The sequence below is a fragment of the Physeter macrocephalus genome, chromosome 5, assembly GCF_002837175.3.
Source record: "Physeter macrocephalus isolate SW-GA chromosome 5, ASM283717v5, whole genome shotgun sequence".
Classification (NCBI taxonomy): Eukaryota; Metazoa; Chordata; class Mammalia; order Artiodactyla; family Physeteridae; genus Physeter; species Physeter macrocephalus.
Genome location: NC_041218.1, coordinates 54,334,628 through 54,360,942, shown reverse-complemented (window position 1 = coordinate 54,360,942; position 26,315 = coordinate 54,334,628). Strand labels below are relative to the sequence as shown.

Below are 26,315 nucleotides of genomic sequence, written 5' to 3'. Positions count from 1 at the left end.
CAGTAACTATGGAGTCTTGCTCTTTACTCATTCAGTTACTGTGTTAGCAATAGAAGATTGCTCCCTGTATAGAACTTAATGACTAAAAACGAGGAATGATCTTTTACAAGATAAATCATCCTTCTTTAATTTATATTATGCATATTGTAGCTGTTTCAGGTTTTCAGTAAACATGTGTTGACTGAACGAGCAAATGCTTTTACACTGTTAGCATTACAGAGCTAATAGCCTGTATTGAATAGAAGCATGTAGTCCCCCTTATGACAACAACCACATTCCCAGTGAAGTTTTCTTTATTGAGCCTTTACCATTTGTTATGATCTATGTGACTAAGGGAACACCAAATGCTATACTCAGTTTATGCTACAAGGAGTAGGAAAAATAGGTAACTGTGACTAAACATGAGAAAATTTGGTTTGGCCATTATTGATATAAAAAGAATTTGAAGAATCAACTAACTTCCCCTACAGTTACCTAATGTGAATATTCTTTAAAGAAATCATTCACTTACTTATCATTTCAGTGTCTGTTTTCTGGGTGAATATGTGCTAAGTGTCTAACAGTCTCCATCCTTGAAGAGGTCAAAACTTGCAGACAGACATATGGGGAAGGAAGCTTTGGCTAGTGAAGAAGGGGCCACAGGAGACCTACAAAAGTCCTGGAAGCACAGAGGAGGGAATGGTACTTGTGGGCTGTCACAGGAGGCTCCAGGGAAAGAACTGGTGGAGACAAGAAGGAGCTTCCAGAAGAAAATAAGAGAAAGACATTGCGGGAGAAGAAAATGGAATGAATAAAGGCACAGCAGTATGGAAGTGAAAGATATACGCATGAATAAAAGGTCATTCAACAGGGGAAAAAAATGTAGGGCATTTAGGAAAAGAATTGTATATGATCATGCCTTGTTAGCAGTTTTGAATATTATCCAGTAAGAAATATGAAGACATACTTGAATTTTAATCAAGGGGGGGATGGTGGGATAGGAAGAGAATTGTGTCTAATCTGTCCCCTCCTTTTCCTTTTCCACCACTACTGCAAATGCTCACTGATTTTATTTTATCCTGACTCTTAGCCGACTTTATACCCTAAGATATTTTGGAGTAAGAATAAACTGGAATTGATGACAAATCTAATGTGGTGGTAGAGAGGAGGAGTCTGAAAGAACATAATGGGTATTCTTGAAGATGCGGATGGATGGTAATGCCATTAAAGAGACACAGATTATTCAGGAGTAGAAAGGGTGTGCCTGTGTGGAAATGTAACACATTTATTTGGGTCATCTGGTACTTGAAATACCTGGATGTTATATCCAGGAACTGGATGGAAATGAAATGTCAAGAATGTAGGAAAGAGTTTGGAGCCTGGTGGTGGAGTTTTAGGGGTCACTGGCATACAGACCATGGCCATATGTGTGATTGTATAAGAACAGTATTATACACTTTGCTGTATACTTGAAACTAACACAACAATAAATCAACTATACTACAATAAATTTTTTTTTTTTTTACAAAGAGAATTATAAAATAAGGAGAGAGGAGAATCTTGACTAGAACCCTGGAGAGTACTGAGCAGATGAAATAGGATCAAGGGAAATAATATTATGTATACAAAAGAAGAGAATGCTTCAAGAAGACCTGAGTCAGCAGCAGTAATGCTACAGTAGACAAGGGGGTTGAGAGCACAGAGGATCTACTGGATTTTGCAAATTAGGAGCTAACTTCTGTTACCACCAAAACTTGGTTTAGTACACTAGTGGGTTAGGCGTGAATGAGACTTGAGCAAGGGAAGGCAGGAAGTATGAAATTCTTTCCCAAAAAGTCAATCCACAAGATGAATGGGAAAGCAGTAAAGTTACTGGAGTGGATACCTTTTGATGCTGTTTTTCTTTTCAGAATTTAAAGGCTCAGTTAGAATTTCATCAGGAAATTGGGGATCTATCTTGGGATCACCTTACAAAACACTGTGATCAAAACACTGATCTACTGAAATAATCAAATTCACATTATTCTTCTGCAATCCATTGCTTAATGATGTACTGTTTTTCTACATGAAATATGAATCAATCATAATCACAATTATCTTGCCTAAAGGTAAAATCCATGTTAATAATGCATCTTTCCTCTAGTCAGACACCTATATGTATCATAGAATATAAAACTATATCTCTTGAAACTACAACTTAAGACAAGTATATTTTGAATTTAGATAACCTTCACCATCATCCAGAAAACGTGTCTATCTTTTTTGTTCACGTCATGTATATTTCTCCAAAGAAGGCATACAGATGGCCAAGAGGCACATGAAAAGATGTTCAACATCGCAAATTATTAGAGAAATGCAAATCAAAACTACAATGAGATATCACCTCACACCAGTCAGAATGGCCATATCAAAAAGTCTACAAACAATACATGCTGGAGAGGGTGTGGAGAAAAGGGAACCCTCCTACACTGTTGGTGGGAATGTAAATTGGTACAGTCACTATGGAGAACAGTATGGAGGTTCCTTAAAAAACTAAAAATAGAACTACCACATGATCCAGTAATCCCACTCGTGGGCATGTACCTGGAAAAAAACATGGTTCAAAAGGATACATGCACCCCAATGTTCAGTGCAGTGCTGTTGACAATAGCCAAGACATGGAAGCAACCAAATTTCCATTGACAGAGGAACAGATAAAGATGATGTGGTACATACATATACACAATGGAATATTACTCAGCCATCAAAAAGCATGAAACATTGCCATTTGCAGCAACATGGATGGACCTGGAGATTATCATACTAAGTGAAGTAAGTCAGACAGAGAAAGACAAATATCATATGATATTGCTTATATGTGGAATCTAAAAAAAAAAAAACTTATTTACAAAACAGAAACAGACGGATTGACTTAGAAAATGAACTTATGGTTACCAGGGGGGAAAGGTGGGGTGGCAGGGGAGGAACAGATTGGGAGTTTGGGATTGACATGCTGTATTTAAAATAGATAACCAATAAGGACCTACTGTTTAGCACAGGAAACTCTGCTCAATATTCTGTAATAACCTAAATGGGAAAAGAATTTGAAAAAGAATAGATACATGTGTATGTATACTGAATCACTTTGCTGGACACCTGAAACTAACACAACATTGTTAATCAACTATACTCCAATATAAAATAAAAGTTTAAAAAAGTCTCATGGAAAAAAAGAAAATATCTTGAATTAGGACAGAATAGGTGAGAAGATACTTAATAACAATTTTTGCAGACCCTGATGCCCTTTTGAGTCTTCTTGGGACAACAGGATTGTATTAAAAGACAGTGCCATTCCAAAAGTCTTCTAGAACTTTGGATTCTTTTTTAACAAATAACATATTTCTCACTTTTACTCAAGGAAATGATGAAAGTATTGAATAATCAAGGGATTTCTCATTTATGCATTGAGTTAAAAAAAGATATTTTATTGTTACATATCACTGAGAGATGAAACAAAGAATATAGTTGTTAACAAACTTTCAAAGGGATTAGACTAAGTTGAATGTTAATTATGTGCCTAAAGAAAATATCTGGAAATAAATTTTTTTTAGTAAGTGATTGTCAGAATATACACAGCCAAACTTCCCTTCTGCTTATCCCTTTGTAAGTTTTTTGAACTGTTAAAAATTAAATAAGCTTTTTATGAAAAGGAAAAACATTTTGATATACTGATTCATTCATCCCCCATTCTTCAAAAATGCTATTTTAAATTTCAAACAGCTATTCATGTTTTACTAAGAAAAATATCAACTATATTAAGCATAAGGCAATAAAAATGCTTTGATTACAATTAACTTTGTGTGCACTGAATGAGAAATAGAATTCTTTATTGGAGAAGTAATAATCAAATCAGTAGATACTACAAAACAAGTTATGACAAATTCTTTAATTATGAATTGCCTTTGTCCACACTTTTCTCTTTCAGTAGTCCAGATTATAAATCCACTTGAAAAAAATAAATAAAACATGATGAATAAGTGAATTTTATTATTTTCCTCCAGTGCTAGGCTTTAGGTTAAAATAGGGACAGCAACTTTACATGCCATCGGTATGGGACATTTTAGTACTAATATTATGAAATATGTATTATTTTTATAAAAACCTTTTAGTTAAATTGTGCTTGTTTCAGTTTTATCAGTAAAGAACAGTCTAGGATGATTCTCTTGAGATAAACTGATGGTCTCTAAAACATAAATTATTGGCTTTGTTCTAAAACTAATGGAAATCTTGTGATTTCTCCATATGTCGTTCAAATAATGTTTTCAAGTCCACTGCCATAGGTTGAGAAACTCAGAACAGAAAAGAGAATAAAGTAAATTTATGGCTAAATACTAACAGTGAATGATTGCTTCAGAAGAGGAAAACATGTCAGTTTCCCACATTTTCCTTAATGGTTAAACATATTTAACAAAATCTTGGTAGTCTTCTTGTAAAAGCCTTTTTACTCATATTTTACTGAGAAGTATTTGCAGCCAGCAGAGTTAATGCAGGCTCATTCAGGAAGCCACAGCACTCTGTGCATTAGGACTCTGATCTGCGCCCCTGCTTTTAGCCCAATTATCCCATATTGTGGGATGAGGAAGGCCATTGTTCCTGCTTGCTGGTTCTCTTGATGTTTTATGTCTCTGTGACCTTACCATCAATTTATCCAGGGTTTCTTAAAAGTAACCAATCTTAAGGCTCACTCTGGAACTTCTTAAAATCAGATTTCTAGACCCCTTCCTCAAGGGACTATGATTTGCTTGGCTTAGGGTGGGTCTCCTGAATCTACATTTTTAACAAGTGGGCAAGGTTCTTTTTAAGATTAGGTAAATTTGGAAATAACATCTACTCCTCTGCTCTTCTCATCTCCTGAGGATGGTCTCTCTCACCCTTGTGATTCCAGTCCATGGAATATTCTTTTCTGTGCATATTTGCATCCAGTCTGTCTTCCATCTTTCTTCATGCATGCACACTTGGAGCTGGTACCCATATGCTTCCATTTTGAAGGGCAAGTTCCACTTCCCCATTTTCTTCAAAACCCTGTGGGATTAGAGTATCCTCCCCAGAAGCTCTGAGGTTTATGGATAGGAAATGAGTAGAAGACAAGCTAGGATTAGATGGACAGGGAGCATACTAGAAATAATAGATGCTCAAAGCAGGAGGACTAGAGAAGACAGACCAGGGGGCAGAGCAGAGATGTGAGTAGGAAGAGCACAAGTTTACAGAACAGGGTGGAAATATAAGGTTGTGGTCAGTGACCTTACCTGGAGGACGTAGTGGCCTGTGCCAGGTGAGGCTAAGGATGATAAAGGGGCACACAGTCCTCTCCAGGAGAGACAGGCTAAAAGGGGATATTGGTACCAAGACATGTACAGAAACAACTGTCATTCAAGGCAGAATATAATAAAATCTCAAAAAGATAATATTAAAAGGTTACCAGCATTCTGAAGGATGAGAGAGCATACATATTTGGGAGGATTAGGATTAACTTAATGGCAAAGAGCATTTAATCTAAGTCTTGAAGGATGGGTCAAATTTTGAGAGACGCAGTAGGAGAGGAAGTGTTTTGGCAGAAGGAATTAATTAAGCAATGGCTGAAAGAATCAGTCTGTGAACAATTTAAATGAATTAAAGCAAAAATCTGTAACATAGATATAGCCTAACACTTTTTCTACATAGGTGATTCTTTCAAGCATCTGGGTGGCTGTTCCTGCCAATAGAAATGACACTCCTGAAGGTGAAACAGATGTTGATGTCATACAAATACTTTACTCAAAGTTTCTAGGGATGTATGTCACATGTAAACATTTGGAATTACCATTATGCTTAGAAATAGAATTTTAGTTAATATCTAAAAACAAAAAACAACTTCCAGCAACCTCCTTAATAAGGATTCTGTTGTTCTTTCATTAAAAAAAGATCAGGTAGTGTTCTAGTTTAAATAAAACTCCATGCCTTTCAAAGAAATGTTTTAATTTTCTTTGAAGGACTTAATGAGGCTGAGCCACAGCTAAGAAAATAAGGCTTGTGAAATTAACATATGTGTGAAATTCAATCACACCTCTTATTAACTGGATGTAATGATAACCACCAAAAAAGGTGACTACTTTAAATAAATAGATGATGATAGAAATAAAAAATGATGTTAATTTAATGGTTGATTAATTGGTCCTCAGTGTATCTCCCAAATCTAGTTTGGGATGGTGGCCTCCAGCTCATACTTTAAGCATTCCAAATGTTTATCAATAAAACATATATTGCTTATAAAAAGTTATACAGAACATTTCTAATAAAGAATTGCATTCAATATGCTACAGCAGGTGTAGCTTATATAAACACACACGCACACACCATGCGCACACACCTTTTACCATGCCCATCTGTTGAGTCAGATGGAAGCACACTACAGGTATCTTCCAACCTAAATGTCATGGTAGTGAGGGCCTCAGTCCTGGCTCCCTAGCAATCAATTGTATTTTATATCTCATTATGTCAAGATTTTCAAATTCCCCTTGAGGCCATTCACACAGTTTTGCTACTTAATAGAGTATTGATTCATTTTGTTCTTTGTCATTCTATGTCGTAAATGTTTTAAATAATATAAATAATAAGAAAAAAAAGCCATATTACTGCTTTAAAGTAAATAGCCTGTGATAACCAGACTCTCTATATTGGAAAAAGTTCAAATACTACTAAATTTAAATTGTTATATTTAAACTGTATTATTCAGAACCTCCCATTCAGAGCTATCATGCAAAAGCACAATGTATTGGTTCAGATAGGCATGGTAAAGGTAATGTTAATAGGCGATTGAAAAAACACTTGAGGGAGATAGATAATGGTGTCTGTTCACTAAAATATGTCAGAAGGATACTCCAAGAGCAGTAAATATGAGAGATAATTGCAGTCAATAGCCAGTGAACAAGAACGACATAAGAGAACGTTCTGGGTGTGAGCACTAGCAGTGGGATGGGCCAGCTGAAATTAATATGCAACGTTTTTCCCAAAGGATGAAAGGTTTACATCTGATACAAGTTCCTTTATGCAAAAACACTATACAAGGTCACTATTTCTATACAGAATATACAGGAGTGAGGTACAAGATATTTTCTGTGAAAATGCACACAATTTGTAGTCAAGAGACTCTCCCTATCTCTTCTATTATTAACACGTTGGTATGATACATTTGTAAAAATTAATAAACCAATATTGATACGTATGATCTACTAAAGTTCACGGCTTATTCGTATTTTCTTAGTTTTTACTGAATGCCCTTTTCTGTCCCAGGATCTCATCCAGGATACCACATTATATTTAGTCATCGTATTTTCTCAGGTCCTCTATGCTGTAACAGTTTCTCAGACTTTTCCTTGTTTTAGATGACCCTGACAATTTTGCATATTGGCCAGGTATTTTGCAGAATGTCTCTCAGTTGGGAATTGTCTGGTTTCGCCATGATCAGGTTAGTGTTATGGGGTTTGGGGAAGAAAACCACAGAGGTTAACGGCCATCCTTATTACATCATAGCAAAGGTATATATTATCAACATAATTTATCACTGCTAAGGTTAAACTTTCTCACCTGGCTAAAGGGTCTGTCAGGTTTCTCTACTGTAAATTCACTCTTTTTTCCCTCCTTTCCATATTATACTCTTTGGAAAAAGTCACGATGCACAGCCTGGACTTAAGGAGTGGGCAGTTATGTTCCCCTTCCTAGAGGACTGAATATCTACATAAATTATTTGGGATTCTATTGCACAAGAGATTTGTCTATGCTCTCATTTCTTTCTTTATTCAATCACTTATTTATATCATCATGGACTCATGGATATTTATTTTATACTTTGGGTTATAATCCAATACTACTTGATATATTCTTTATATTTTTTTTGCTCAAATTTTTCTAATTTTGGATATTGGTAGCTATGTCACTTGACTCCTGTGTCTCTTTGACATACAACCATCAACGTTTTTTTTGTTGTTTTTGAGCACTTCCTTGTTTTCTAGCATCTGTCTTGTTATAGATGCTCCAGGATATCTTGTATATTCACTGCCCAGCCCTAGAATCAGGCCATCAGGCATTTCTCTAATGATCCTTGATTTCTTTTATTGGAGAATGATGTTAGAAACCAAGATATGGGTGCTAAGTATGCTCTGTGCTACTGGGGTGTCATTGCCTTCTAGGCCCTCTCAGATGACAAAGCAAGATAATATACATATGTATACTAACCTGTGTATGTATGTGTGTGTGTGTGCATGTGTGTGTGTGTATAATTCTCCCCTAAACATACTTCTCCCCTTACTTATCTATATTTTCCCACTCCAACAGTAAGAAACCTGGCTCTACCATTTGCCATCCATTATTTATTTAATGGTTCAATTCCCTACTACTTCATTTAAATTTAGAGCCAAATCCTGTTGTTTCCAGAATTTTTATTGTGTGTAAATAGCATTTAACATTTAATTTAAGAAGTTAAACAGAGATATACCTTCCTTTATTCTCTCATGCCTATATCACCAGCACCATATGTTATAACAGCAAACAAATCTTCCTCTGAGGTTTGATCTTGTTACCTCATTTGGTGATATAACCACTGGGACCAAAATTACAAATAGGTTATGTTCCAAATGTTTGCTTTCTAGTCAGTCATTTGGAACTTGTGGCTTTTGTTTTGAAACACTTTATAAATAATGGTATGATTTCTAGGCTAGCTCACAAAGGCCTATTTAATTCAGAATACAATTGTAAGGGTATATATTTGCAATAAAAAATAATAGAAAGTAACATTAGTAAGTACAAAGGGCAACATTAAAACAATTAAATGAGAAGTAGTGTTGTATTAATCTTAGAATATAGTTGCTTAGGCAAAGAAAGCAAGGGTTGAGAGTACGAAGTCCATTAAATGCAGAGAAAACATCTGTGAAGGGGCAAACCAGCATGGTTTGCTTCTGAGATTGCTGGAATACACAGAGTGTGAGGTAGAGTGGATTTTAATGAGCCTGGACAGGCAAGCAGAAACTTAATTATAGTAGGCTTCATGTGCCATGCCAAGAAGATGGGATTTAAATTTAGGGGAATGGAAAGCTAATGAAGAATTGTATGCAAAGGCATGGCATGATCTCATTTTTGACTTAAAAACATTACTCTGATGACAATCTTAAGGATGGGTAAGAAAGGGGTAACAAAAGAGGCAGGATCAATTAGGAAAATATTGAAACGGTGAAAACAAGAGAACTAAGTTAATAATCCAATACTCTTGAGGAACAGGAAGAGTGTTCAGATATGAGGAATGATAATGAGATAGACACTTGGTCTCAATTACTAGTTGTCATCATTGGGGTGAGGGAGGAATGAACCTCTATGATTTCCCCTTTACTGGTTTGAGAGATGGGGAAGTTAAAATGGGCAACTGATGGTGCCATTAATCAAGACAAAGTATATGGTAAGAAGAGAAGTCTGGAGGAAGATGTAATGAGTACATTAGTAACATGATTTGCACGAAAATAGTCTTATCTTTCATTCATTCAGGTATTTTTATAATATTTTATACTGGAAGTGATTTCCTAAGATACCTGCCAGAAAATGGAAAACAGAAAGGGTAGAGAGTTGTTACAAAGAATTTATGTGTACTTATAAGAAAAGATTATCAAAGATGTACCTTCATAACTATAAGAAGTACCAGCAGAAGAAATGAGGTGAAGACAGACTATACTGGATCTCCCTGAGACGGAGGAAAGAAAGTGGGACAAAGGCCCAAGGAATCGCCAAACCAGGCTCCAGCCTGGAGTTGGCACCGTCAGTCCAACTGAGAGTGGGTGTGTTTGTAATTTAGGGAGAGAACTGTCTAAGTTAGGAAATGTGCAATGGGCTGTTTCTTTGTACAAAATCAATCTTGAGTCAGATGCATGTATTTATGATATTGGAACAACACCATGGATTATTTTAGTTGTGATTTCTACTCATAAAGGTTTCCTAGGGACCTCCTTGGGATATAATTTGATAAAATTAAAACCTTCCTTGCCAGCTAGATAGTATGTGTATTATATGCTCTATTACTATAGTGTATTTCATGTGTGACTTAAAGTTCATAACTACTTATAATAATATTTTATAACAAAGGTTCAATTTTCTAACCACTTAATTTCATCTTTGCTCATCTATTTTCCCATGTGCAAATCAAGGACCTTCCTTCTATGACACCTCTATCTTCTGTCTCATTATTTCTCATGTTGTTTACACACCTGTGGGTACAGGGAGAATAGGACTGTAGCAATAGAAAAGCAGGTGATATGCCAGGACCTCTGGAAATTTGAAGCTCTTGAAGGACTAGTCGTCACTTAGAATTCATTTATCTTCCAGAAAACAAAACAAATGACATTAGCAACAACAAAATCAAACAATCTAGTCCAGACCATCAGTTGTTTCTTCATCTGTGTTAATTGATTTCAATCTGGAAGCTGGCATATAGCCTGGAATTAATTTTTATAATTTGTTTCTTCTCTATACAAAATGGATCTGCAGGAAACTGATGAAGAGGATAAGTTTTTATACTCATCTCATATGTAAACTTTACTATACTAATGAATGTGATAAAAATAAATGAATGTGACTAAAACAAAGCAAAAACAATTTGAGTGTTTTTAAGAAACTGTAGCAACAAATAAATATGTGATGAACCAATAAAGCGGGGAAGATCTCTAAATAGAATAATTATTCTTGAAGGATGGTGTTAAAGATAGGAACATTTCTATGGAAGACTCCTGAATTGTACACTTTGAGTCAAACACAATTTGAATAAATACAATAATAACTTAGTTGAAGCTTTTAGCTAACAAAAAAGCAGCCAAAGTCTACACTAGTAAAATTAAAAGTATCCAAGAGAAAATTTCAACATTTAGCTTATCATTTGAAAACTTCCATGCCAACAAATATTGTCTGATTTTTAAATCAAACCTATATTTTCAGAGATGTTTGAGGCTTTGTAGATACATTGAAACAAACATAATAAAAGTTATGAAAAATGCATTGATTAATTTACTAAAACTTTAGTTCTAATCTGTTACGGGAACTGAGAAATATACTAGACAAGCAAGAACATGTGAGCAGTCTAACGGAAGAGACAGACAGGAATACTGATAAAGTAGAATACAATGTTCTTTGGTATCAGTAGTGTTAAGAAAAGATTCCTATATTACTGTCTTGGGGAAATTATAAATACCATCCTGAGTAGAAAACTCAAAGGATGAATAGGAGTCTGGAGAAATAAAGATGGGCAATGGATTCTAGAAAGAATTGAGATAGCAGGATGGATGGCATGAAGGGCTGACAGAGATGGACATGAGTGGGAATCATGAAAAAAGTAATAAATCTCATGCAGAAGATATGGGAGAGACAAAACATCAGTGAGACTGGGCTGGGGATGGATTCTGCAAGATCTTGAACAACAAATTAAGGAGTTTGGTTTTTGTCTTGGGGGAATGCAAGCTTTAAGCATTTGAGAAATGATTTTATATGTAAAAATTCTTTGACAAGGTCATTTTTGTTGGTAGGTAACTGTGGGGAAGAGAAGATTTAGAAAACTTGGAAACCATGCATCTAGAGCCACCGAGTGACCTATTGCCCTGAGGCTGGGATACCTGGGAAGTCTGAGGAGATCAGACCATCCCTGTAGTGCCAGAAACTAGCAGGGCCCCATCCTATCAGGTTTAGACATTGCTCACACTTGGCCATTGAAGCTTATATTAGACGAGTGAAGTTAAATGTAGAACAAAGCATTACCTATTTTGAAAAACTGTAATGGTCTTTTGACAAACTGTGGTATACAAAGACTTAGGAGTACAGAGGAAGTACCTCAGGGGCTGCCAAAGTAACAGGGGCAGAGAGCCGCGGAGTAAACTCTGAGATGTGCACATCTGCTGCCCTTGCTTCAGTCAGTGCAACTCTTCAGCTGCTGATTTTTATTTAATTTTACATATAGGGCTTCTGTTTAAGATTTTTATTGAATAAATATTTCTATTATTTAAAAAAACAAAACTGAATACCAATGGTGTACAAGGCCAATATTTCCCAAAGCAGACTTCTAAAAAGTTTCCTTTATATCTAGGTCCATCCACATCTCTACAAATGACCCAATTTCATTCCTTTTTATGGCTGAGTAATATTCCATTGTATATATGTGCCGCATCTTCTTTATCCATTCCTCTGCTGATGGACATTTAGGTTGCTTCCTGCTTCCATGTCCTGGCTATTGTAAATAGTGCTGCAATGAAACATTGTGGTACATGACTCCTTTTGAATTATGGTTTTGTCTGGTAGGGTGAAGTAAATCAGAAAGAGAAAAACAAATATCGTATATTAATGTGTATATGTGGAATCTAGAGAAATGGTACAGATGATCTTTTTTGCAAAGCAGAAACAGAGACACAGATGTAGAGAACAAACGAATGGACACCAAGCGGGGACAGGAGGGTGGGATGAATTTGAAGACTGGGATCGACGTGTATACACTACTGATACTATGTATAAAATAGATAACGAATGAGAACCTACTCTATAGCTCAGGGAACTCTACTCAGCGCTCTGTGGTGACCTAAATGGGAAGGAAATCCAAAAAAGAGAGGATGTATGTATACGTATAGCTGATTCACTTTGCTGTACATTAGAAACTAACACAACATTGTTAAGCAACTATACTCCAATAAAAATTAACAAAAATGAATGGATAAACAATAAGGTCCTACTGTATAGCACAGGGAACTATATTCAATATCCTGTGATAAACCATGATGGACAAAAATATGAAATGAATGTATATATATATATATGTATAATGGAATCACTTGCTGTACAGCAGAAATTAACACAACATTGTAAATCAAATATACTTCACTAAAATAAATTAAAAATAATAGTTTTTAAAATATCTAATTCCCAAAGAATTCTTTATCCTGAGATTCATTTATTATTATCTAAATTAGCTTTATGAAAAAATTATGAATTGTCATTAACTTTCTCTTTTTGCCACGAAGATTCTTCCATGAACCGTAACAAGTCTATGAATGACCTTTGGAAAGGCTAGCTTTAAGATAAGCCACACATATAGACTCCACTTCCCAATGTGGTATATTTACAGCATGTCGCAACAGTTTGGAGTATGTTGCCCTCAATATCAAGTTGCTTTCAGGAATGTTTTCTGGAAATAGACTTCTTGGGTTTAAATCTTGGCTTTGCCTTTATCCTGGCAAAATTTGGGGGTAAATTAATTAATCTTTGTGTTACTGCAGTTCTTCTAGCTATAAAATGTGAATAAACATAGTATCTTCTGTTTAGGGTGACCATGAAGATTAAATCAGTTTATATGTGTAAAATATATGGAGCAGTGCCTTTATGAGGTAGAAGCTATATTATTGTCAGCTATTACTATTGGCATTATGTAAGCCTTGGGTCTTACTAAGAAACTGAGCCAGCTTTTGGATTTTTTGGTTAGTTTTTATAAAATTTATTTTTATTGAAGTATAGTTGATTTACAATATTGTGTTAGTCTCAGGTGTACAGTAAAGTGATTCAGTTATACATACATATATATCTATTTTTTGTCAGGTTCTTTTCCTTTATATTGAGTATAATGTCCTGTGCTATACAGTAGGTGCTTGGTGGTTATCTATTTTATATATAGTAGTGTGTATATATTAATCCCAAACTCTTCATTTATCCCTCCTCTTTCCCCTTTGGTAACCATAAGTTTGTTTTCTATGTCTGTGGGTCTGTTTCTGTTTTGTAAATAAGTTCATTTGCATCATTCTTTTTTAGATTCCACATATAAGCGATATCATATGGTATTTGTCTTTATCTGTCTGGCTTACTTCACTTAGTATGATTATATCTAGGTCTATCCATGTTGCTGCAAATGGCATTATTTCATTCTTTTTTATGGACTTTAACAGCATTTGCTCAGACTAGTATAACACCTAACAAGTAGTTTGCTTATTGTTTGTTTCTCCCTACTGTAATGTATGGTCATTGAGAGTGGACAGTTTCATGTATTTTGTTTGTTGCAGTATTTCCAGAAATTAAAAGAGTGCCTGAAAAATAATAGAAACTCAATAAGTATTTGTTGAGTTAATGAATGAATAAAATCTTATATCACTGAACTGGAACTAATACTAGTATCCCTTCAATGCCTCATGTGGTACTTTGATATTTATAGAGCCATAAGGCAACTCTGAAAATACCAAATGTAAGCAAGGGAGATATAAAACCTATTTATTTTCTTAGAGCTCAGGGAAGGTACAGTTCTAGACTCTCCCATAGCAATTTGGGGGCCCAGTGAAGTTTTTCCAATATAATTCCACAAGACCATCCCTGTATCACAAACAGAGCTGACTCAAGGATCAAGATGAGGAATGAGGCTTGGTGCCCTCTCCAGGGTATGTAGACCCCAAGATATATCTGAATCTGTGCTCTACTTTCTATAGCTACTGTCCTCATCCATCACAAACTTAGGCATGTCTGTGTGTATGTGCCAGATGGGAGTATTCCATCTATATTGTCTGAGTGCTACTGAGAGAGTTTAGTTGTGTGTGTGTGTGTGTGTGTGTGTGTGTGTGTGTGTGTGTGTGTCTGTGTGTGTGTGTGTCTGTGTGCAGAGGAGGAGACAGGGTGTGAGGGAACCTCATTACACTGCACCTAAGAGCAGATGTGCCCAATCAGATCCACTGCCTATAGGGAGAAAGGCTCTTTTCTTCTTTGTCCAATCAGGCTTTTGTTGAGCTGATTAGAATCAAAATTAGAGAATGTAGGACAGAGAAGGGAGAGATGGATTCCTATGAGAAGGGACATGATGATACTTCTGGAAACAGAAAATAACCTAGAAAGTCTGGGAAAGTAGGGAGACATATTTTTAAAAGACAGAGAAAATTGGTCAGCATCCAAGATGAAGGAAAATTTGGGGCCAAAATTTGAATAGTTTTTACAAAGTGTGGCTGTGTGCAAAGTGGTAAAATGCTCATTTCCACCTCTCTTCCTGACACTTTGGTTAAAAAAATTTATTTTTAAAGATCTTGGAACTCCTGCTAGCAATCTTTGGAGACACACCCTTGCAGAGCAGGCCACCTTGTAACAGCAGTATGACTGCTACTTTTTCCCCACTCTTGTTGCTCATGATTGGTTTACATTGCAATTCTATTTCAAATTCTGTTTCATCAATAAAATAAATATTTAGAAACAGTAACTTTGGATGGCGAAACAGAAGGTTTATGAGCTTTTAGACCTTTTAAAATTTTCTAGGTTTTTGATGACTTTGACTAAACCAATATCCTAAATTTTCTCTAAGAATTGGTCAAGTTTTGGAATTAGCTATCTAGAGTAAAATTAATGGTAAATGTCATGAAATAGCTTAAAAAAACAATTTCACTTACATGTTGTAAAGTGTCAAAAATATATAAATGCATCACTATCATTTCTGCATGCTAATGGTTATGAAAGAGCTGCTATAGAAACAGGAAAAAATACTTTCTTATAATAATACTGCTACTGAATTTTATTTCAACATTTTCTACAACTGAATGCATTAGGCAGAAATCAGTTGAATAAAAGAAATTAATGGGCGAAGAGTTAGCATATGATGAAAGGATTAAATCACTCAAATTTAAAGACATTAACTCAAGCACAGCGAAAATCAAGTGTAAGATAATATTATTTATGATGAAATTTATGTAAGATGAATCAATGAGACAAAACTGATTTTATGAAGAAATTGTAATATTAAGTGAATAAAACACTATACGTATATGATCAAAACTATGAAAAATCTTAGAAAGAAAGCTGGAACAGACACAACTAATATTATATTGACAGTGAAAGCTTTTGAGAGTGAGCCTGGATGATCACTTGTTTCCTTTCAAACTTTCTATTTTTCACCACTGCCCAGAACAAACACTAATTAGCTTTATAAGAATAAAATCAAGTAAACATTTTTTAAATGAATGAAACGAAGCCTTGCTCCAATAATGGTATTGCTTTTCTCAAAACCCACTAATGAGACCGTATACCTCTATTTATGTATTACATAGATATTCTAGGATGTAAATGAGTTTTACATGTTTGTAATGAGCAGATGCTTATTTCTGATGGCCTTGTTGGCACTTTTTGGGGGGAGTTGAACAATAAGCTTCGAGGAATACTTAGGAGAGGACAGCAATTCTGCCCTATCTTTAATGCAAGTAGTAACAACTCTTTTTGAATCACTGACTTTTCTTGTTCATTAAATTATGCAGGCCAAGTAGCTAATAAAAAGGTAATATTTCATTTTACTCGTTCTGAATTTAATCAACTTTTATTTTTATTTTTCTTTCACTTAACTTTTTTTGTCTTCAAGTATTAACCTAATCTCATCCTCGTTTTGCAAAATACTACTCTGATCATCAAGGATTTGGTAAGGCTAACATAATCTGCCTCATATTTTCTGAATTTCAACATTCTTAGGAGAAGGTGATTCAAATGATTTGTAGAATAATAAAATAACAACCGTACGCAAAGAAGGTAGTGTTACTTTTTTCATACCTTCTTGCTAATGGTAATAATAAAATTTGGTAAAAATGAAGGCAATATGTTTTCCATACTTTGAAAGCATCAGAATTAAACACTAGATTTCATAATGAAAAAAAGCACATGTGTAAAGAATACCAAAAGGCTAAATATTTATAAACTAAATTTTACGGGCATACCTTGTTTTATTATGCTTTGCCTTATTGCACTTTGCAGATATTGTGATTTTTACAAATTGAAGGTTTGTGGCAACCCTGCATCAAGCAAGTCCATCTGCACCATTTTTTCCAACAGCATTTGCTTACTTCATGTCTTTGTATCATATTTTGGTAATTCTGGTAGTATTTCAAAATTTTTCATTATTATTATATTTGTTAGAGTGATCTGTGATCAATTTTTTGATGTTACTATTGCAAAAATACTATGACCAACTGAAGGCTCAGATTATGGTATTTTTTTTAACAATAAAGTATTTTCTAATTAAGGTTTGTCCATTGTTTTTTTAAGACATAATGCTATTGCACACTTCACAGATTACAGTATAGTGTAAAAGTAACTTTTATAGGCACTAGGAAACCAGAAATTCATGTGACTCTCTTTACTGTGGTGGTCTGGAACCAAATCTACAATATCTCCATGGTATGCCTGTAGTTCAGGCATCTCTTTATGTTGTGCCATCTTCTTTTAATAAATCATGTGGCCTCTACAACAGCACCAAAAAAAATTATCATTATTTTCACAATAGAAGTTTAAAAAGTATAAATATTATTTCATCCCTGAATAATCTTCTCACAGCTTCTATGAACTCTGAGAAGCACTCTTAAGGCTACTGTAAACAATAGAGTTATACAAGTCCCAAGGTTCAGTTTTCTGATTTAAAATAAGGAACTGTTTTGGGCAGAATTCTAAAAATGACCCACCAAGATTCTGTTCCCTAATCCCTGGCACTGTGAATATGATGAGATACCACACATTTGATTATGTTACCTTACATGGCAAAAGGGAATTTGGAGACATAATTAAAGTTACTAATCAGATGCCTTAGAGTTAATGAAAAAGGAGATTACCCAGCTGAGTCTAAAACAATCCCCTGTGCCATTACAAGACAGAGAGGTTTTCTCCGACTGGTAGCAGAAGACAGAGTTAGAGAATTTATCAATTACTGAGATAGATGGGGCCACAAGGACCTGAGAGCAGCCTCTAGATGCTGAGAGCAGTTCCTGACCAACAGGCTGCAAGAACACAGGCTTAAGTCCTACGACCACAAGGAACTGAATTCTGCCACTGACTTGAATGAGCTTGGAAGCAGATTCTTTCCCAGAGCCTCTAGGTAAGGGTCCAGCAGTGCTGACACTTTGTGAAACCCTGAGCAGAGCACCCAGTTGAGCTCACCCTGATTTGGGATCTACAGAACTAAGAGATAATAATTGCGTGTTGTTTTAAGTCACCAAAATTGTGTCAATTTGCTAAGAGAGCATAGGGAAGTAATATAGAACTGTAGATTGTTTAAATCTTAATGGGACATTAAATAAGTCCAAAGTCTAAGAAAAGACAGGTGACAGAAAGAGGATTAGGGCTATTACAAAGCATTGTAAAGAGAGGGGAAAAGAGAGTTATTATTTAACCACTAATATTCAAAATATAATTTTTAAGCAATATATTCTGCTTAAAACCAAACTGTAGGAAGAGAAAAAGAAATTAAGGACTCTTTAGCACCACTTACAACATCAATGGCTAGATTTTATGATGGACTTTTTTCCCGTACTGTCCATCCTCAAGTTTAACTCTGAAACTGGAATAGAAAGGAGGAGGAGCTGACACAGAGTAAGTAAAAGAATAACCAAAGCTTTATGATCCCTGAGGATTGTGGGAGAGTGAGGCAGAAGATGGAAATAAAGGTAAAGAGAGAGAAACGTCAGTATTCTCATTTTTTCCCTCTCACTTTGGAAACATTATCTAAAGCATTCTCTATGTTCAGCTCCATGTTTCAGTCTACTGAATGAGAGGCCCTCATGGAATATGACTCATGGATTGTGGCCATATCATATGTGAGCCTGCCAGTGTGGAATACTGAAGCAAAAAGCCCTGATATTTAGCACTCTTGACCGACTCTTGGGTCACGTGACCAGTTTTAGGTTTTCCAGTGATTGTCTTGACTAGGGCTCTAGGCTGCATATATTCACGATGCTAGTTCATTAATTAGTGGAGTTTTTTTAAATTGAAGTAGGGTTGATTTACAATATTATGTTAGTTTCAGGTGTACAACAAAGCTATTCAGTTATTTTTTTCAGATTCTTTTCCATTATAGGTTATTACACGATATTTAATACAGTTCCCTGTGCTACACAGTAAGTCCTTGTTGCTTACCTATTTTCTGTATAGTACTTTGTTAATCCCATACTCCTCATTCACCCCTCCCCTCCCTTTCCCCTTTGGTAACCACAAGTTTGTTTTCTATGTTTGTGTGTTTCTGTTTTGTATATAGATTCATTTGTATTATTTTTGAGATCCGACATATAAGTGATATCATATAATATTTGTCTTTGTCTGACTTACATCACTAAATATAATACTCTCTAGGTCTATCCATGTTGCTGCAAGTGGCAATATTCCATTCTTTTCTATGGCTGAGTAATATTCCATTGTATATGTATACCATGTCTTCTTAGCCAATCATCCGTTGATAAAAATAGGGAACACTTCACAAATTTGCATATCATCCTTGTACAGGAGCCACACTAGTCTTTTCTGTCTGTACCGTTCCAATTTTAGTATATGTGCTTTCGAAGCAAGCACTAATTAATGTTTTGTTTTATTGTTTTAATTTTTCAGATGGCTCATATCAATGCTGCTTTAATTTCTCCCCACAAAAGAGCAAAGTTATAGGTTATCTATAGATATCACTAGGCAAATGGTCACTGGAGGCATCTGACTACAGCTACGGACATATTCTAAAAACATCAGAGGAGAGGAAAAATTGCATGCTTTATCATTCTTGCATGGCTACTCCGAGCCTGAATATATGGTGGCCCTTGGGTAGAGCAACCAGAGCTATGGCTCAAACTATCCCCTGAGAGAAATCAAAGTTTAGGTTGGGAATGATTTTCAGGTTTTCTGTGTCCCTGATAAAGAGGCACTAATGCAAAGAGGCCAAGATGGGTCCAATGGTTAGTCATCTTATTCATGCGCAATGTAGGTTGAGGTGTACTCACTCTTGATATGAACAAAGTAAAGTTTCCTTTAAAATTACCCATTGCAATGGTTGGCTACAATGAAGACACAGTCATACCTGGGAAACTTATAGTTGAATCAGAATCTCTGAGGGTGGGATCTAGGCTTCAGTATTTTCTAAAAGTTCCCCAGGATGTTTTAAGGTACAATTAGAGTTGTAAATCACTGATTTAATGGAAGGTCTATTCATGTGTATATAGAGATAAAACAACATTAATCCTTGTAGTGTGAATTAGTGTTAAAGTGTCTCTCTCTCTCTTCCCTAAGTTCCTTTAGTTGTGCTCTTATATCAACTTTCCTTCTTCCTACAGAGATATTCTTCTTTGTGTCATTCCTATTTTATGTGGTTGCAAAAATCACATATTTAAGAGGATTTAATCAATCAATCAATCAATCTTTCATATCGATTCACATTGTTATTGCTATTTTTCAAGTATACTGGAAATGGTAATAAAATAATTCCCTATAATTGACATAATTCCTCTTAAATATTAGTTGTGGACTCTCTACTCCCCTTGTTTGATCTCTGCTCCTTCTTGTATTATATAAAGTTTTGCAATAACTATTGTTATAATTAAACATTTACGCTAACACACATCAGTGAATGCATAATGTTCATTGCCTATTTGACAATGGTATCTAAAATATATGTTCCCATGTCAAGCATCATTCGATGCAAAAGAGAGCAGCAAATCTCTCTCTTGTTGACAAACAATTCAGGCAATAACTCTGAACATCCAAATCTCCACATTTTCAAAAGGACAAATAAAGCTTTGATCTCTCTCTGGTGGTATTTTATTTTCATTCCCCACCTCATTTGTTTGTCATTTGAATCCATACTCTCATGATATAGAGAGATTTTCTCTTTTTCTTTTTTATGGGTGGTAAAAAGCTTTTAGTGTGTTCTAACTCTTTAGGCTACAGACAAGTTTTGTTTGATACACTAATTAGAAATGTGTTCTCATAATAAACTTGAAGTACGAAAAGGGAGACTAATGATTCCTTACAAAGCCAGGCTGTTGATGTTTATTATGTTCCTATCAGAAATATGTTAGGGTTTCAAGCAATACAAAGATATATGGACACAGTTGATTTCTTTCTTGTGCTTGGAGTCCAGTTGGGGATATAAACCTTACACTTGAAAATTCTCCTTAGAACAATGTAATAATATAAATTCTATACAAATCAAGCTCCTGCATGTGCACTCTGAAATAGGTGGGGCCACATGGCTGCTGTCATAAGGATATGCTTGATTGCTTATTGAAGGCGCTTGAGCTGAAGGATGTTTTGAAAGAGTTACAGATGTTTATTGTAAGGAAGGAAATGACATACAAGTGAAACAGTCATACATTTGAGGGTCATGTAAATAACCAATGTTATGGAAAAGCATGGAAAAAAAAAACCCAAGCTGTACTACATAGAGCTATTTGATAGAGGATTTAGCATAACAGACTCCAAGAAAAGGAATGACTCAAATTGTTTCAAGTTAAGGAATTATCATCATTAGTTTAAAAAAATGATTTACTCGGAAATAAGGTACCACTAAAAAAAAGTTTAACTCTTTAGTAAGTAGTTCATCTTTGTTTAGTTTTGAGCCCACTTTTCTTTTGTAGGATGAAATAGGACTGACATAGGGTCTCAAGGTCTAGAACTAGGTTTGGGGATAGAAGAAAAGAGAGATATCAAGCTCCAGAAGTAGACTGTGATGAGGGCAAATGCAGGTTGGTGTCTAAGGTGAGTCAGAGGTGAATGCCAGAGGAGATACATCAAGTAAAAGGGAAACAAAGGGTAGGGAGCAAACAAAGAAAAGTATTATAGGGTGTAGGATGTCAGCAACAGGGAATAAAGCAAGCTACAGAGCAGGGAAAGGTGAAAGAGGGCTGGAATTTGTTTATGTACTGGGATCCTTGGAGTTTCTTTCTACTGGATGCATGGTTCTTAAGTATATTAGGTAGAGTGAAATGCTCATCATTTGTGTAGGCAGTAAGCATTAAGCACTTTGGGCAGGAATTTGGTTTTATTCCTTCGGATAAGAAGCTAAACACAGCAAAAGCAAGAAAATAGACTGGTATTATTTTCTAAAAACAGATTATTTGTGCTGTATGGCAGGAAGGAAATTCCACAATTACTAAAAATAAGGTGAATCACAAATCATTAGTTGTCATTAGCTCCATGTTTCTTTAAAGAGATTGGAGATATGAGAAGAAATAAATGAGGATGTTGGAAAATAGTTACTATTGGAATAGGGACTAGGAAAAGGGAGAAGGAATTTAAACAATTTGGCAGTCTGTCTTGGCTCTATTGCTTTAATATTACATTAATGTATTTTATGACTCTCAGAGTCTTTGTTTGCCAGAACTTGCATATGCCCTGTTAGCATTTTATAAATGGAGGACCCATCCAAAGAAATAAATTATTGGAAAATATATTTCCAGTTACGTGGGGATATTTGAGGCACAGGATGCTTTATGTTGAAGGAATACTTGGGTTTATTGGTTCCTGTTAGAAGAAAATGTATCCTCCATAATGGTTTTGTTTACATCTGAATTTACTTCTGCTTCCAATTCATTTTGGCATGTATGCAATCAGTCTGTCAACAAGTAAGAATCAGTAAATCACCAATGGTGGGCACAGAATGTTTTTATAATGCCAAAGGGCCTGTGGTTCCTGTGCCTGTTACAATCTTCTAGATTTCTGATCCTTGCCCTATATATAAGGCACGTTGATTCACATCTTCCCATTAAAACAGGACATGACTTTCTTAGAGCACGAATTTTTGTGCTACTTACTTTTTCTGTAATGACAGTCCTACTAAGCCAAAGATGCAAGGTTAACTAACTCAGACACATGAACGAATCACAGAGGAGCTTCTGCTGTGTGTTGTGTACAGAAGGCCCTGAAAACAAGGGGGCGTCACTAGATTCCCCTCACCATCCTTCATAAGTCTACACCATGGCGTGCATCTCACAGAAGCTGCCCTCTCCTAGTCCATGGACCAGTGCCAAGTAGAGTGCATGGAAGATAGAGCATGATGAGAGTAGTGTATTAAACTTTTAAATAAAAATAAACCATAATTCAAAAAGAGTCATGTACCACAATGTTCATTGCAGCACTATTTACAATAGCCAGGACATGGAAGCAAGCTAAGTGTCCATCGACAGATGAATGGATAAAGAAGATGTGGCACATATATACAATGGAATATTACTCAGCCATAAAAAGAAACGAAATTGAGTTATTTGTCGTGAGGTGGGTGCACCTAGAGTCTGTCATACAGAATGAAGTAAGTCACAAAGAGAAAAACAAATCCTGTATGCTAACACATATATATGGAAATTTCAAAAAAAAATGGTTCTGAAGAGCATAGGGGCAGGATAGGAATAAAGATGCAGACGTAGAGAATGGACTTGAGGACACGGGGAAGGGGAAGAGTAAGCTGGGATGAAGTGAGAGTGACATTGACATATATATCCTACCAAATATAAAATAGATAGCTAGTGGGAAGTAGCCGCATAGCACAGGGAGATCAGCTCGGTGCTCTGTGACCACTTAGAGGGGTGGGATAGGGAGGTTGGGAGGGAGACGCAAGAGGGAGGGGTTATGGGAATATATGTATACAGATAGCCAATTCACTTTTTTATACAGCAGAAACTAACAACACTGTAAAGCAATTATACTCCAATAAAGATGTTAAATAAATAAATTTATATTTTCAAAAATTGTTTTTTATTTTAGATTACATTCTTTAAAAATAACCTTCTTCAGAAAATGAGTGAGATAGTGGCTATTATTTTTGTTGAACAAACACAAATGTTTAGTGGTTTTGCATAGCAATATAAAAATCTGATTTTCAATATTTTTTGAAAAATGTTAGTGCATTCATCCATATACCTATAAACCACTATTACAGACTATAGAACTTTAAAAATAGAGATATTCTGACATCCCCCAAATGAAAAGTTTAACATTATAAAACTTTAACTCTTGGTACTCATCTTGACAGTCAAGTGAAAACTATGAATGAAGGTAAAGGATTTCTCTTATAGATTTAAAAACCATTTCAACATTGGGTTAAGTTCAAGGCAGACCATTCACTGCATGCATACATGTTCATATATATAATGTATATATATATACATATTTAATCCCTGTCCTCAAGAGAATCATCTTCTAATCAGAGAGATGAACATGCAATAGACAATTTCAATAAAGTGTTTTAAGTGATGTAATTAGAAGAATTAAAGAAAGGTTATAGGAATTTAGAGGAGAAAGATATTGTCTACTTACTATAGAAAACATCACACAGAGGTACATCAAATGGCTTGAGTCATTTAGCTCCAGAGAGCTAACTTGGAATGTCAAGGATTTTTTCCATTGATCCAACCTATTGCTTTGCATCATTACATTTGTTTGGACCATTCATGAAGTCAAAGAGAAAAAGGGATTCTCAGAAGTCTGGCACAAATATAGAAGAAATTGCCAAAGGTAGAGTCCAGTTGTATAGAATGAATGTGTTATAATTAAATGTTAACTACAAAAAAATAATGATACAACATAGCTAATGGTGTCCAAGTCTAAGACCAGAACTGAATTGGCCTATCAGCAAAAAGCAATTAAATTGTGACAATGCATTTAAAAGTACTGACGTTTGCAACATGAAGAATTACACTGCTTCATTAAGAAGAAATGATTGCCTTATTCAAAAAACAGGACAATATTTACTCTTATGTAAAACTCCTACAGATTTCAACTTGTACAAAGTTGAGCAGTTAGTTTCCAAATAATTCATAAGAACAAATTTTCACATATTGCTGTCCCAGAGTGGAGGCTGCACAGTAAAGAGGAAAAGTGTGGGCTTGAAAGTCAGACAAACCTATCCTTGGATTTCACTTGCTGGTAGAGGAACTTCAGTAAGTTATTTCTTAGGTTTCTCATTTGAAAAAAAGCAGATAATAATAGCCTGTTCATAGGATTTTTATGAGAATTAAACAAGCTATTGTATGTGGAACCCAAATTGTTAAAACTGTAATTTTCCCTGAGGTGCCGAGATTTGTTAGATATGGCATACCAAAGGAAGAGGCACCACCAAATAATAAATTTGCAATCGAGGTAACAAAGAATCCGTTTCAGAAATCCCTCAGAAACCCCGTAGCCAGAGGGAGATCAAAATAAAGAGCGCTGGTCAATAGAAATACAAGTTGAGCCATATATGTAATTTGAAAGTTTCCAGTAGTCACACCAAAAATAGTAAACATAAAAATGGTGAAAATAATTTAATAATATATTTTATTTAACTCATTAAATAATAGCATTTCTACATGTAATCAACATAAAAATAATAAATGTGATATGTTGCATTTTTAAATATTAAATCTGAAATCAGGTGTGTATTCTATATTTATAGCGCATCTCAATGCACAATTCAAGTGCTTGGTAACACCACGTGACTATGGCTGTAGTATCAGACAGTGTAGGTATAAACACAGTGGTTCTCAAAGTGCGATTCCTGGACTAGCGACATCAGCATCACCTGGGAACTTGGCTAGAAGTGCAAATTCTCAGAACCATCCCAGATCTATTGAATAAGAAACTCTGGAGGTGGGACCTAGCATTCTGTGTTTTAACAAGCTCTCCAGTTGATTAGGATATCCACTAAAGTTTGAGCACCACTAGTCTAAAAGAGCACATTTCTCAAATATTGAGGTGGATACACATCACTTGGGGATCTTGTTACATGTGGAATTTGACTCAGTAGCGGCCTGAGCTGTTTCATTTCTAACAATCTCCCAGTAATGTGGATGCAGTTGGTCCAGATGACACTTGAAGTGACAAAGGACTGAGCAGTGATGCTCAACCCCCAGGGTTGAGAACCACAGATCTAGAATCTGAAGGAGGGTAGGGAGAGTTTTATAAGACAGATTATTGGAGAAAGAGATGCAAGTCCCATCCCCCCTCAAGGCATGCTAGAGTGTTACTTCTTTCACCTAAAGCTTAGCAAGAGGGACTTTAAGAGGGCCACTTGAAGAGTTTGAGGTAGTTCTCCTAGAGTTTGGAGGACTCAGTGATCTGTCCTCAAGTTCCCACCCATGATACCTGGGTAGTAGGAATGATGGAAGTGAGTTACTCTGGCAGGGGAGCCAAAGTGGGTAGTGCTGTGTCTGGGAGTAAATTCCCTTTTAAGGTGGGTAAATGGATGCCTGTGTATTTCCTGTGGTCCAAATGTGAACGCTGCAGGAAAGAAACCCAACCTCAAAACTTTTTTAGTCCTGACCAAGAGGATGACGTGAAAGGTACAAGAGGATTTCACAGCCACAGCCTGGGTTTAATGAAACAGAGAAAACTGTGGACTGGTGGAGGATAGCCTGTAAACAAAGAGCCCCAGACAGAGAAAGACAAATATCATATGGTATTGCTTATATGTGGAATCTAAAAAAAATACGATACAAATGAACTAAAAAAAATGGTCATGAAGAACCTAGGGACAGGACGGGAGTAAAGACGCAGACCTACTAGAGAATGGACTTGAGGACACGGGGAGG

The 26,315-nt window shown here is 35.6% G+C and overlaps 1 protein-coding gene and 1 non-coding gene across 2 annotated transcripts in view; both read right to left on the bottom strand.

Annotated features, from left to right (window-relative positions):
* Window positions 1-26,315, bottom strand: part of ZNF804B (zinc finger protein 804B) — a 490,199-nt gene that overhangs the window by 264,714 nt on the left and 199,170 nt on the right. The window lies entirely within an intron of this gene.
* LOC112067235 (U6 spliceosomal RNA) lies at window positions 19,231-19,341 on the bottom strand. The gene has a single exon (XR_002893172.1). It is a non-coding gene; the product is annotated as a U6 spliceosomal RNA (small nuclear RNA).